The sequence below is a fragment of the Dendrobates tinctorius genome, unplaced genomic scaffold (assembly GCF_039654945.1).
Source record: "Dendrobates tinctorius isolate UK_male_01 unplaced genomic scaffold, ASM3965494v1 ptg000473l, whole genome shotgun sequence".
Classification (NCBI taxonomy): Eukaryota; Metazoa; Chordata; class Amphibia; order Anura; family Dendrobatidae; genus Dendrobates; species Dendrobates tinctorius.
The window spans coordinates 1187218-1199648 of record NW_027362135.1 but is presented as its reverse complement, the minus strand read 5'-3'; the positions used below and the strand labels follow the sequence as shown (position 1 = coordinate 1199648).

General features: G+C 43.3%; 1 long non-coding RNA gene across 4 annotated transcripts in view; it reads right to left on the bottom strand.

Moving 5' to 3' along the window:
* The window catches only part of LOC141077918 (uncharacterized), a 43075-nt gene that overhangs the window by 22008 nt on the left and 8636 nt on the right, over positions 1–12431 (bottom strand). For 2 of the 4 annotated variants that reach the window (XR_012227616.1, XR_012227618.1), the window contains exon 2: positions 10462–10604. This is a non-coding gene — a long non-coding RNA (uncharacterized lncRNA). Of the gene's footprint in view, positions 1–3169; positions 3246–10461; positions 10605–10731; positions 11715–12431 lie in introns of those variants that run through there. The other 2 variants (XR_012227619.1, XR_012227617.1) reach the window with 2 other exon arrangements.

Below are 12431 nucleotides of genomic sequence, written 5' to 3'. Positions count from 1 at the left end.
TCCCATACATGAAATTTAATCTATATTGGCACTACATTAGTATATTATACCCTTGCATTTTATGTACCATTTGTTTTATTTGTGAGCACCACACATTTATATCGATTTTTTTGATTGATGTTTTGGAATATTTTTTCTTTAGTGTTGTAACTTTTTTGTGCTCAGTGTATTGCCCATTTGTTAACTTTTTTCCTAATATGGTCTTTTTGTCTTGTGTGATTGCAGGCACCAATTGTGTGCCATTTGCACTATTTGTTCGCAAATTTGTGAATCAATAAAAGATTTAATCATTTTAAAGGGAACCTGTCACCTTCATTTTCCACCACAAGCTGCGGCCACAACCATTAGGGGCTTATCTACAGCATTCTGTATTGCTGTAGATAAGCCCCCCCGATGTAACCTGAAAGATGAGAAAAATAAATATATATTTTCATAATCATATACACACAGACGATTTCATTTTACATCCTCCATCCACTTTTCCAAAGTACATCTTATTAGTTCTATTGCAAAAGTGGAATCTGTTGTTTCCTAACTTTCACAAGATGGCTGCCTGGTTCATCATGGCAGCTCAGTACATTATAGCTGTATATATATTCAGCTATAATATACTGAACTGCCATGATGAACCAGGCAGCCATCATGTGAAAGTTGGAATCTGTTGATTCCTACTTTTGCAATAGAACTAATAAGATGTACTTTGTAAAAGTGGATGGAGGATGTAAAATGAGATCATGTCTGCTAGCAAACCTAGCAGACATGCATGAAGGAAAATTGGATCAATAGGGGAATACGGTTAACAAATATATAGTCAATATGTGTATATGTGATAGTGTTGGTAGAGAGCAGACTCATTAAAATGTCAAATGCACGAGTTTAGGCTGGAAGCAGTGATATGATTGACGGACAGTAGCTATAGATAATTACTTTTATGGGTTTTAGTGTAGTTTGGGGAACGTTAATGTTGCCGTATTATGTCATTGTATTCTTTCTAAAAACCACATGTTTCTCTGCAATATGATGTAACCGTATACGCCTTTTGCTGCAAGGTGCAGTTTTCTTTGTTCGCATTATGTATAAAAAGCCCCTGTTATTCGGGGCCGTTCCACCGCCATTATGCCACTGTGCCAGACCATGGCCTTTCAATCATCAGACTTCTCAGTGACTCTTCGGCCATCTGGATCCCTGTTTTGTGCCCGCATGCTTCAGCTCTGACCCTCTGTACCTGTTCTGCCATGTATCTCTCAATAAACTTCAACCTCAGCTTGATAAGAGGATTGTCTACATCTTTTTCCCAGCTCTTAGTAAGGACTTTTCCTTCAATATATATATCATTTTTTGTGTGTATATATTTTTATACTTACCATCTCTGTATTTTTCTGGTTGGTTTTGTGTACATCTGCCTCTTGGCCCTTTGTGTTTTTCTGAATAACTTTATTAGGTATTGCCACTATATGGAGCAGCTCTGGTCTGCTCTATTCACAATTAATATGGAGTTGGTGTTTGTCCCAGACCTTGGGTCTTCCTGCACTATTTAGCGCTTCTTGTCTTGCAATCAATATGTTACCTGGTAGCGTCGTTGCATAGCTTAATTGCAGTGTTCAATAGGACTCACTTTAGGAGCTGGTTTGAGGAGAGCCCAATCTTTTTCACTAAGGAGTCCAATACACTGTGTGCAGAATTATTAGACAAGTTGTATTTGAGAGGATTCTTATTATTGAACAACTATGTTCTCAATCAACCCAAAAGACTCAAATATCAAAGCTTAATAATGTTGGAAGTTGGAGTGGGGGTTTGTTTTTAGAACTGGCTATCTTAGGAGGATATCTGTTTGTGCAGGTAACTATTACTGTGCAGCTTTATGAAGCAACTTAATAAAAAACAAATATATCCGCATCTCAATTTGTTTATTTTCATCAGGTAAACCAATATAACATAAAAATGTGGAAACATTTGACATTCAAAAGGAAAAAAAAACAAAAAAAACAAACAAACACTGGCCAATATAGCCTTCACCTTTCTTTATGACGACGCTCAAAAGCCTTCTGTCAGTTGCTTGATCTGTTTATGATAAACATTGCGTGCAGCAGCCACCACAGCATCCCAGACACTGTTCGGAGAGATGTACCGTTTTCCCTCCTTGTAGATCTCACATTTTATGAGGGCCCAGAGGTTCTATATGGGGGTTCAGATCAGGTGAACAAGGGGGCCCATGTCATTATTTTTTCTTCTTTTAGACCTTTACTGGGCAGCCACACTGGAGTATTTGGATGCATGTAATGGAGCATTGTCCTGCATGAAAATCATATTTATCTACAACGATACTGACTTCTTCCTGTACCACTGCTAGAAGGAGTCTTCCAGAAACTGGCAGTAGGTCTGGAGTAGAGATTCACTCCAACCTCAACCCGAGAAGGTCCCACAAGTTCATCTTTGATGATACCAGCCCATACCAGTACCCCACCTCCACCTTTCTGGCGTCTGAGTCGGAGTGGAGCTCTCTGCCCTTTAACCGATCCAGCCTCGGGCCCATCCATCTGGCCCATCAAGAGTAACTCATTTCATCAGTCCATAAAACCTTAGAAAAAAAAGTCTTAAGATATTTCTTGGCCCAGTATTGATGTTTTCTCTTATGTTTCTTGTTCAAAGGTGGTCGTTTTTCAGCCTACCTTACCTTGGCCATGTCCCTGAGTATGGCACACCTTGTTTTTTTGATACTCCAGTAACATTGCAGCTCTGAAAAACGGCAAAACTGGTGGCAAATGGCATCTTGACACTTGATTTTCCTCAATTCATGGGCAGTTATTTTGCGCCTTTTTTATCAACACACTTCTTGCAACCCTGTTGGATATTTGCCATGAAACGCTTGATTGTTCGGTGATCACGCTTCAAAAGTTTGGCAATTTCAAGACTGCTGCATCCCTCTGCAAGACATCTCACAATTTTTGACTTTCTTCAGAGTCCATCAAATCTCTCTTCTGACCCATTTTGCCAAAGCAAAGGAAGTTGCCTAATAATTAAGCACACCTTATAATAGGGTGATGATGTCATTAGACCACACCCCTCCTCATTACAGAGATGCAAATGACCTGATTTACATAATTGGGTGGTCTGGACAAAAGGGTGATCTGGACAAACAAGATGGATGCCTTCGGTGGGAAGTGTTCACCTTGTCTGCGGTGATGCAGCATGGATGTATCTGCATATGGTTAGTGTAGTCAGATAAATCTTGATCAGTGGCGTAGCTTGAAGATGGTGGGCAGGGATTAAAGAAAAAAAAAAAAAAAAAAAATTATATTAGAATATATATATATATATATATATATATATATATATATATATATATATTTATAGATGTTTGACACCTGCGAACAAATGTGTCAAAGGCCAGGTTGTAAAAGAAACACAATTTAACATCTTCTGTGTTGACAAGTTTAAAATAATATTTACAAAAGACCCATTCAGAGCTTTCTGTTGAGCAAATGGCAAGTTGGATGTGCTGTCAGGTTGAATGTAGTTGACTAAAACGCCTTAAAAAGCTCAAATCCTAATTGGCCAGGGATGCCTGTGAGGGGCTGGCTAGGTGGCTGTAGGAGTCTGTGGGATTGTGAAGAGGGATGCAGGAGTCTGTGGACCTGGGCAGGGGGCTGCAGGGAGCTGTAGAGGACTACAGAGCCACACAGTCCCTGGTGTGACTTCAAGTATCATGACAGCTACTAAGACTATACATACATGGATTTTTACTTACCCAAACCAAGGATGAAGAGGCTCTCTGTTCCAGTTAATGATGTAGGCCAGAGAGCAGGGTCCCTCCATAGTGATGTCAGCTATTAAAGAAACTTTAACTTTGGAGCACATGATGTATTGATATCTCCACAGTTGTCCCGGGTGGGATACCTATTGTATCCCAGTTGGGACATGGATAGCGGGGATTTGTTTCCCCGTTTAGAGATTATATGTGAAGATTCTCTGGATTTTTTTGATACAGTACAACGTAGTGGGATTGATCATTCTCTTGGGATGTGTTGTGAAGTGATGATTGTTTATGGGTTTAATCATTATTTCACTTTCTCCCCCCTCCCGTTTTTGGTCACATTGTCCAAACATTTTGGTTTAATGCGGCATGTTATATGCTGGTATGGCGGTATTCCGATGTTTTGGCCCCTTACTATGTGTTTTTTAACATTGTGCACGTTTGCTTTAGGCTTTGCCCTGTATAAAAATGGCCGCCGTATGATCACTGGGTTGCGCAGGCGCGCTCGCCACTCCTGTGTGGGTTGGTGCTCCGCCCATGTCGGGTGCCGGATCACGTGGGCCCGCGTAGATCCGGACGCGTCATGGGTAGGAGGCGCCACCCATCGCGGGATGTGCCAGAGACGCGCCCGCACCACTTCCGGTAGGCGCATATAAATACGGGCCATTAGTGCGGTACACTTATGCCCCCTGAGGAAGGAGCAATCGGCTCCGAAACGCGCGTTGGGGTGACCCCTGGACCACCTGGGCATTTGAGGACTGCATTGAGGTATGTTGGGGGTGGTTTCCTCCCCTATGGATGTGTAACAGTTTAGCCTTGTATGAGAAGGATTTCCTTCTCGGCTCAGTCTACATGGGGGCCCACGGTAATAGTGGATAGGAGGTTAGTTGTGTACTTCACAGGATATAGGTAGTGATTCCCCCTATATATACACATAATCATGGATACTTACTTATATTTGGCGCCTCTTTTGAGGTGATATAGGTTTCCTGGGCAATTCTGTGATATACTTTAAATTTTGGCCTCTATCTGCCCTCAACACACTATATGCCTCTTGTATATTAGATTTGTATATCTCTCTACCTTTCCTCTGTGTCTGGTGTTGGTCCAGGCGGTCTTTAGGCATTACTTGCACTTTGATTGCATTTTGCACATGTCTGCCTTCTTGTCCTTTATGTCCTTTCTAATAAAGAAACATTTATATTAAGATAAAGGATCTTTTGGTCGTGTTTTTGTGGTTTCCACATCCATGTTTAATGTATATTAGCGACTGATCCATGACGGTTCTATATCTGGGCACCAGTGTGTTATGATTTTATACTTAATATGCTCATATACACCTTGGTTATTGTATTTTGTCAATACTGTTCTGTGTTTTGCACAGGGTCTCACCTAGGTCTAATGGACTACAGGGCCAGGGAAAAATCCTGGCTGGGGCAAGCGGATGAATTCTTTGGACAGGATGGGACAGGTGGTGCACGGGCTTGCAATCACAGGAATGATGTTTCATTCGAATCTACAAAGAAATTACTTGTCAAGCGTACTAAAATTTGGTGGAATAGAATTTTTCTTGAAAAGTATATTGTCAAGGGCATGATACCGAGGGGTCTACGAGTTCGGGTATTACCCACTTTCCCCATTGATGACAGTGAATTTGTGTCTGGTTGGGAGGACGCCTGCGGGACATGTTCAGTGGCTCTAATGAAATTACTGGTGGACCACAATACTAAATCAATCAATGGTCTGGATAAGGAAATAGATCAGGTGTTGATAGATCTTAGAGCTAATTGTACGAGTGAACAATTGAAAGGATATGAAGATGACCTTGAAAAGTTGGTTGATATGGTGGTGAAGAAAATTAAGGATACACAGGCTTCTAAATTTAATAGAGATCTTAAGGACTACCAAGAGAAGGTGGTCTACCAGTGGAAAAGATATTCTGGGAATTCGTCATCCTTACATCGGAGTGTTTCCAATACTTCCATGTCTTCGCTTGGCACCCACTCTGAGGCCTCTACTTCTTCAATAGTTACTCGGTCCAAGGGCAATTATGGGCGGATGAAAAATCACAATTTCCGCACATATAAAAGGATGAGAAATTATTCGGCGGAAGGCCCAAGTAGGGATAATAAGGTAATCAATTTGAGTAACCATATACTCACTAGATCTGATTGTGCATTACTTTATAAAGGCCTATCATTTTCACCAACAGCTGGTTTTGATAGATTTACGGCCATCAAGGACCTGCATATTTTTGCTAGGTCCTTGTTATTTAAACGGTATTTCTATGATGATAACTTACATAAATTGTTCCCTACAGAAAAAGAACAATCAGCCCTGAGGATCCTTGAGGAACTGGCTGAGGAACACGTGTCCACGGTGGGAGGTAAGATACCTCCATCCTTGCAGATGCGCTCCAAGAAGTTCCCCCCTCTCTCGAATTGTAGTGTCATAGATTTATTCGTGAAGGTGGTCAGCAATGAATTTTTAAAGGTGCCAAAATATATCAAAATTGACAATCTAACTAGGGAGGAGAGGTTACGATTGAGTTACTTGAAGAGTCTCCCCGATGTAGTGATCAAGCCGGCGGACAAGGGAGGAAACGTCGTCTTATGGCCGAAAACGATGTATGAGAAGGAGGCCATGCGACAGCTCTCCAATGATGTGCATTACAGGAGGATGACGTTTAATCCCTTGTCCGCCTTTTGTACACAGTTGAAGGGGATTCTCATTAGAGCGAGAGAAGCTGACATCATTTCCGGTGAGCTTTGTACCGCATTAATAGTAGCTGAACCTTTGGTACCGACTTTTTATCTCCTCCCTAAGACGCATAAGAACATGCAGATCCCTCCGGGAAGACCTATAGTTTCGGGGCGGGGGGGCTATTTGGAGTGCGTCAACAAGTGGCTGGACTCCCTCCTCCAGCCGCTTGTGGAGGAGTTACCTTCCTTTCTCAAGGACACGAACCAGTTGTTGCGGAAAATGGATGGCCTTACGTTGGATGATGATACACTTTTAGCCACTATGGACGTGGAATCGTTGTACACGAGCATTCGCCATAGTGATGGGCTACGAGCAGTTAAATTCTTTCTATCAACATCCAATTTTTCCCCTGACCTGCGGGCCTTAGTTATGGAGGTCTTAGAGTTCTCCCTCACGCATAATTTTTTCACGTTCAGGGGGTCCTTCTTCCTGCAGCTCCAGGGGACGGCTATGGGGGCGGCCTTGCACCTTCCTATGCCAACCTCTTCCTGGGGTTGTGGGAGAGGGACCTCCTGATGTCAGATCGGCTGTCATCTATGGAGCGCGTCCCTCTGTGGACGCGCTACATAGATGATATCCTGGTGATCTGGCAGGGGGATGCAACTTCGCTTGAGGGCTTTATTTCTGAATTGAATGGAAACAGCCTCAATATACATCTTACTGCCAAATTTGACAGGGATAGGGTGGAGTTCCTAGATGTCCTATTGAGTAGAGGTGTAGAGGGGACTATACAAAGCACCATCTATAGGAAGCCTACTGCCACTAATATGCTCCTGCACGCGTCCTCCTCACATCCGACACATATGGTGCGGTCTGTACCAGTTGGCCAGTTTTTGCGTCTCCGACGACTATGCTCAACTGAGGTGGAGTTTGAAAATCAGGCAAGGGATTTGAAGGGTCGGTTTGCAGAGAGAGGATATAGCAATAGATCTATTAAGAGAGCTTATTTACGAGCTAAATATAGTAATAGAAACTCTCTCTTGTATAAAACGAATGTTGAGCCTAAAAAACCAGATGTAGTGAGATTTATTACTGACTACAATGCACGATCAGAACAAGTAAGGAGGATTATCGATAAATCTTGGAACATCTTGAAGACAGACCCGATTTTAGCCAAGATCATTCCCGAGAAACCCCAAATAACATTTAGGCGGTCTAAAAATTTACGGGATCACTTAGTTCGGAGTCATTATAGAGGGGATTCCCCCGGGACATTTTTGGATGAGTTTAATCGGTCCCGGAAGGGGGGTAGTATGGCATGTGGCCGCTGTGTGGCTTGTATTAATATGGTTAAAGATGACACTTTCATGGATTCTTCGGGACAGAAACAGTATAAGATTCTTAAAAATATTACTTGCACGTCCCGGAATGTCATCTATTATGCCACATGCCCTTGCTCCCTGATCTATATCGGACTTACTACACGACAACTGAAGGTTCGGATAAGGGAGCATGTCCTGGGTATACAAGCCGCGGTAAGTGAAGATGATATCCATCTGCTCAAAACACTACCAAAGCATTTCAAAATACATCATAATTGCGATAGTAGTGGCTTGAGAGTTAAAGGCATTGATATGGTGGATGTGGGGATTCGGGGAGGTAAAATATCTCAAAGATTAGCCCAAAAAGAAACTCGTTGGATATGGACTCTCAATACGGTATATCCAAAAGGATTAAACGAGAGTTTATCCTATATTCCATTCCTGTGAGGTGGCTGTCCGGCACGGGACGGTGCTGGTGCATATGTGTGTGCAGCAGTGCTTGTTTTTATCTTTTTATTTTTAGTATTGTTTTTTAATTCTTTGCTCGTTTTTTAGTTTTTCACTTTGGAGTCATTCTCGGTGTTCGTATATACCGCACCTGGTGATGTGACTGAAGTGGCCAAGTCATTCTTGATCATTTGTGGGAGAAGTCGAGAAGATGAGTGATGTGAAGTCGGACACATTCAAACCAAGAAGACTCTACAATTTGGATGGTGGAGGTGTTTTTCCATCGACAATGAACTTGATACTGATAATGGTCTATTGGGACTCTAATGTATACAGTATTTTTGGAATTTTGTACTTTCGTGCATGATAATTATTATTTTGTATGTATGAACTCTGTTTTTGGTTTTTTGTTTTGACACTGTTTTTTTCTTTTGTTACTGACATATGCATATGTTCATTTACATTTAGAGATATGGCCCTATTTAATCTGCATCATTATTCCATTCATTGATGCTGTATAGGGGTATTTATTGTATACATTTGTGTGTCGCATGCTTGTTAGTTAAATCAGCTTAATTTTGGAGCACATGATGTATTGATATCTCCACAGTTGTCCCGGGTGGGATACCTATTGTATCCCAGTTGGGACATGGATAGCGGGGATTTGTTTCCCCGTTTAGAGATTATATGTGAAGATTCTCTGGATTTTTTTGATACAGTACAACGTAGTGGGATTGATCATTCTCTTGGGATGTGTTGTGAAGTGATGATTGTTTATGGGTTTAATCATTATTTCACTTTCTCCCCCCTCCCGTTTTTGGTCACATTGTCCAAACATTTTGGTTTAATGCGGCATGTTATATGCTGGTATGGCGGTATTCCGATGTTTTGGCCCCTTACTATGTGTTTTTTAACATTGTGCACGTTTGCTTTAGGCTTTGCCCTGTATAAAAATGGCCGCCGTATGATCACTGGGTTGCGCAGGCGCGCTCGCCACTCCTGTGTGGGTTGGTGCTCCGCCCATGTCGGGTGCCGGATCACGTGGGCCCGCGTAGATCCGGACGCGTCATGGGTAGGAGGCGCCACCCATCGCGGGATGTGCCAGAGACGCGCCCGCACCACTTCCGGTAGGCGCATATAAATACGGGCCATTAGTGCGGTACACTTATGCCCCCTGAGGAAGGAGCAATCGGCTCCGAAACGCGCGTTGGGGTGACCCCTGGACCACCTGGGCATTTGAGGACTGCATTGAGGTATGTTGGGGGTGGTTTCCTCCCCTATGGATGTGTAACAGTTTAGCCTTGTATGAGAAGGATTTCCTTCTCGGCTCAGTCTACATGGGGGCCCACGGTAATAGTGGATAGGAGGTTAGTTGTGTACTTCACAGGATATAGGTAGTGATTCCCCCTATATATACACATAATCATGGATACTTACTTATATTTGGCGCCTCTTTTGAGGTGATATAGGTTTCCTGGGCAATTCTGTGATATACTTTAAATTTTGGCCTCTATCTGCCCTCAACACACTATATGCCTCTTGTATATTAGATTTGTATATCTCTCTACCTTTCCTCTGTGTCTGGTGTTGGTCCAGGCGGTCTTTAGGCATTACTTGCACTTTGATTGCATTTTGCACATGTCTGCCTTCTTGTCCTTTATGTCCTTTCTAATAAAGAAACATTTATATTAAGATAAAGGATCTTTTGGTCGTGTTTTTGTGGTTTCCACATCCATGTTTAATGTATATTAGCGACTGATCCATGACGGTTCTATATCTGGGCACCAGTGTGTTATGATTTTATACTTAATATGCTCATATACACCTTGGTTATTGTATTTTATTAAAGAAACTTGTAGTCCTTGCCCCAAGGAGACAGTTTAGTCTCCACAATACTTTGTTAACCATGTGAAAAAAGTTATTTATTGTATTATAAAGTCAGAGCCTGCGAGGGGCCTGGCAGAGCCTGCCATGGCAGAGCCTTTGATGGCAGAACCTGTGAGGGGCCTGGTAGAGGCTGTGATGGCAGAGCCTGTGAGGGGTTGGCCAGGTGGTTGCAGGACTTTGTGCACCTGGACATGGGGCTGCATGGTGCTGTAGAGGACTACAGAGCCACACAGCCCCCTGGTGTGACTTCCCCAAGTGTCATGACAGATGACTGCATATACATGTATACACGTACGTACATGTGTCATGACAGCTACATAGACTATACATACATTTATTTTTACTTACTCAAACCAAGTACGAAGAGGGTAGATGTTCCAGTTAATGATGGAGGCCGGAGAGCAGAGTCCCTCCATAGTGATGTCAGCTATTAGGGAAACTTGTAGTCCTTGCCCCAAGGAGACAGTTTAGTCTCCATGATGCTTTGTTACCTAGTTGAAAAAAAGGGAAGTTATTGAATTGGAGGAGGCCAAGGCAGGCTGTCAGAGGGTGGAGGAGACTGTAGCATGCTGTGCTATGCTGTGTGGGGCTGTGGGAGGCTGCGCTATGCATACTTACCAGCCAGCAGCTTGCAATGGTCAAAATTTCAAGTTTCCCACTTTGGGCAGCCCGGTGACTTACTGCTTCTTGAAGGCCAGGGAAAGTCAGGGGGCGGGCCTGTAAATCGCTACACACACAGCCACTCTCCCCCCCCTCCATTCTAGCTACAACTAGGGAGGTTAACTGTTTCCCAGCCTCATAGCACACTGTCTCCACCCCCAGCAATACAGCACAGGGATATGAGTGACAATCCTCCTGACCACATCACATAGCTCCCTGCCCACCCCTCCTCCCTTCTACCAAGGTATACAGGCCAGGGACATGAACTCTGTCCCCAACCCCATAGCACACTGTCTCCACCCCCAGCAATACAGCACAGGGAGATGAGTGACAATCCTCCTGACCACATCACACAGCTCCCTGCCCACCCCTCCTCCCTTCTACCAAGGTATACAGGCCAGGGACATGAACTCTGTCCCCAACCCCATAGCACACTGGCCCCGCCCCCTTACCCACCCATCCATCCACTACAGCCAGTGAGCAGAGCTTTCAGGCTGGCTGGGACCAAGGGTCACTGACCGCAGGTAACCTCAGTCACGTCAACAGTGGTCTCTGAGCCTGAGCAGCCACCAGCTGATTCCTGGCCGTGTCCACAGCTCCCCACACCTCCCCCCTCCATGTGAGCTGGTCAGATCGTGTCTCTAGCGCACAGCACCCCCCCAGGTCAGACAGCAGAAAACAGGGGGTGAATGGATAAACTGCCCAGCTACAAAACATGCTCACCCCGCCTTACACATCCCCATTCTAGTGATTTGGGGCTAAGTAATTTTGTGTTTGTTTTTTTAAACGGTCAGCCTTTGGAGGGTGCCTTGATCCTAAGGCACAGTTAAAATTACACCTGTGACAAAAAAGTCACTCGGACCCAGTTTTTCAGGGTCTTTCTTAATCGCAGTGGAATGTTAATATGTGCAGTAGCATCAGCTAAGGATTCCTTAGATTTTCCAAAAAAAAAAAAAAAAAAAAAAAAAAAAAAAAAAAAAAGCATATGCGGTTTGTAAAAACAGCATTCGTCTTTTGCGGTAAAATCTGAGGAATCCTTAATGTGTGCAGTAGCATCAGCTAACATTCCACTGCAATGAAAAAAATACCCTGAAAACCTGGGTCAGAGTGACTTTCTTCATAGATCGCCTCTGACAACCTGCCCACAGGCTCTTCCAGTCTGACAACCTCATGTTAATTCACCACAGTGCCTTTTTTTCGCTCAGTAGGCAAATTACAGAATCAAAAACACGTGGCAGTGTGCCACGGAGGTGCACTTGCTTGCGTCCCCCAGGGGAGAAACAAATAAATTAAAAAGTCATAGTGGGGTGCCGAGGGTCTTCAAAGTAGCAGAAGACCGCATGCTACCTCGTTCTAAAATCTTTTCATGGGACAAAAAAAAAAAAAAAAAATTTTTATAATATATATATAATCCGTCCTGCAAACTTTTATTCCCATAACACAGACATTAGAGTTCCATTAACAAGGCAATGCTGCCACCCAGTGGTCCATCAATAATTAAAAAATAGAATGACACCTGGTGTTCATTGCTGTACTGCAGGAAAAATGTCCAAATTTGGTACCTGGTAAAGTGCAGAAAGGGGCGAGGTGTTGAGAGCCGGGTAACGAATGAATTTTTTGGCGTTATCCGATCTGCGCCAAATTTTTAGCTCCGTCTG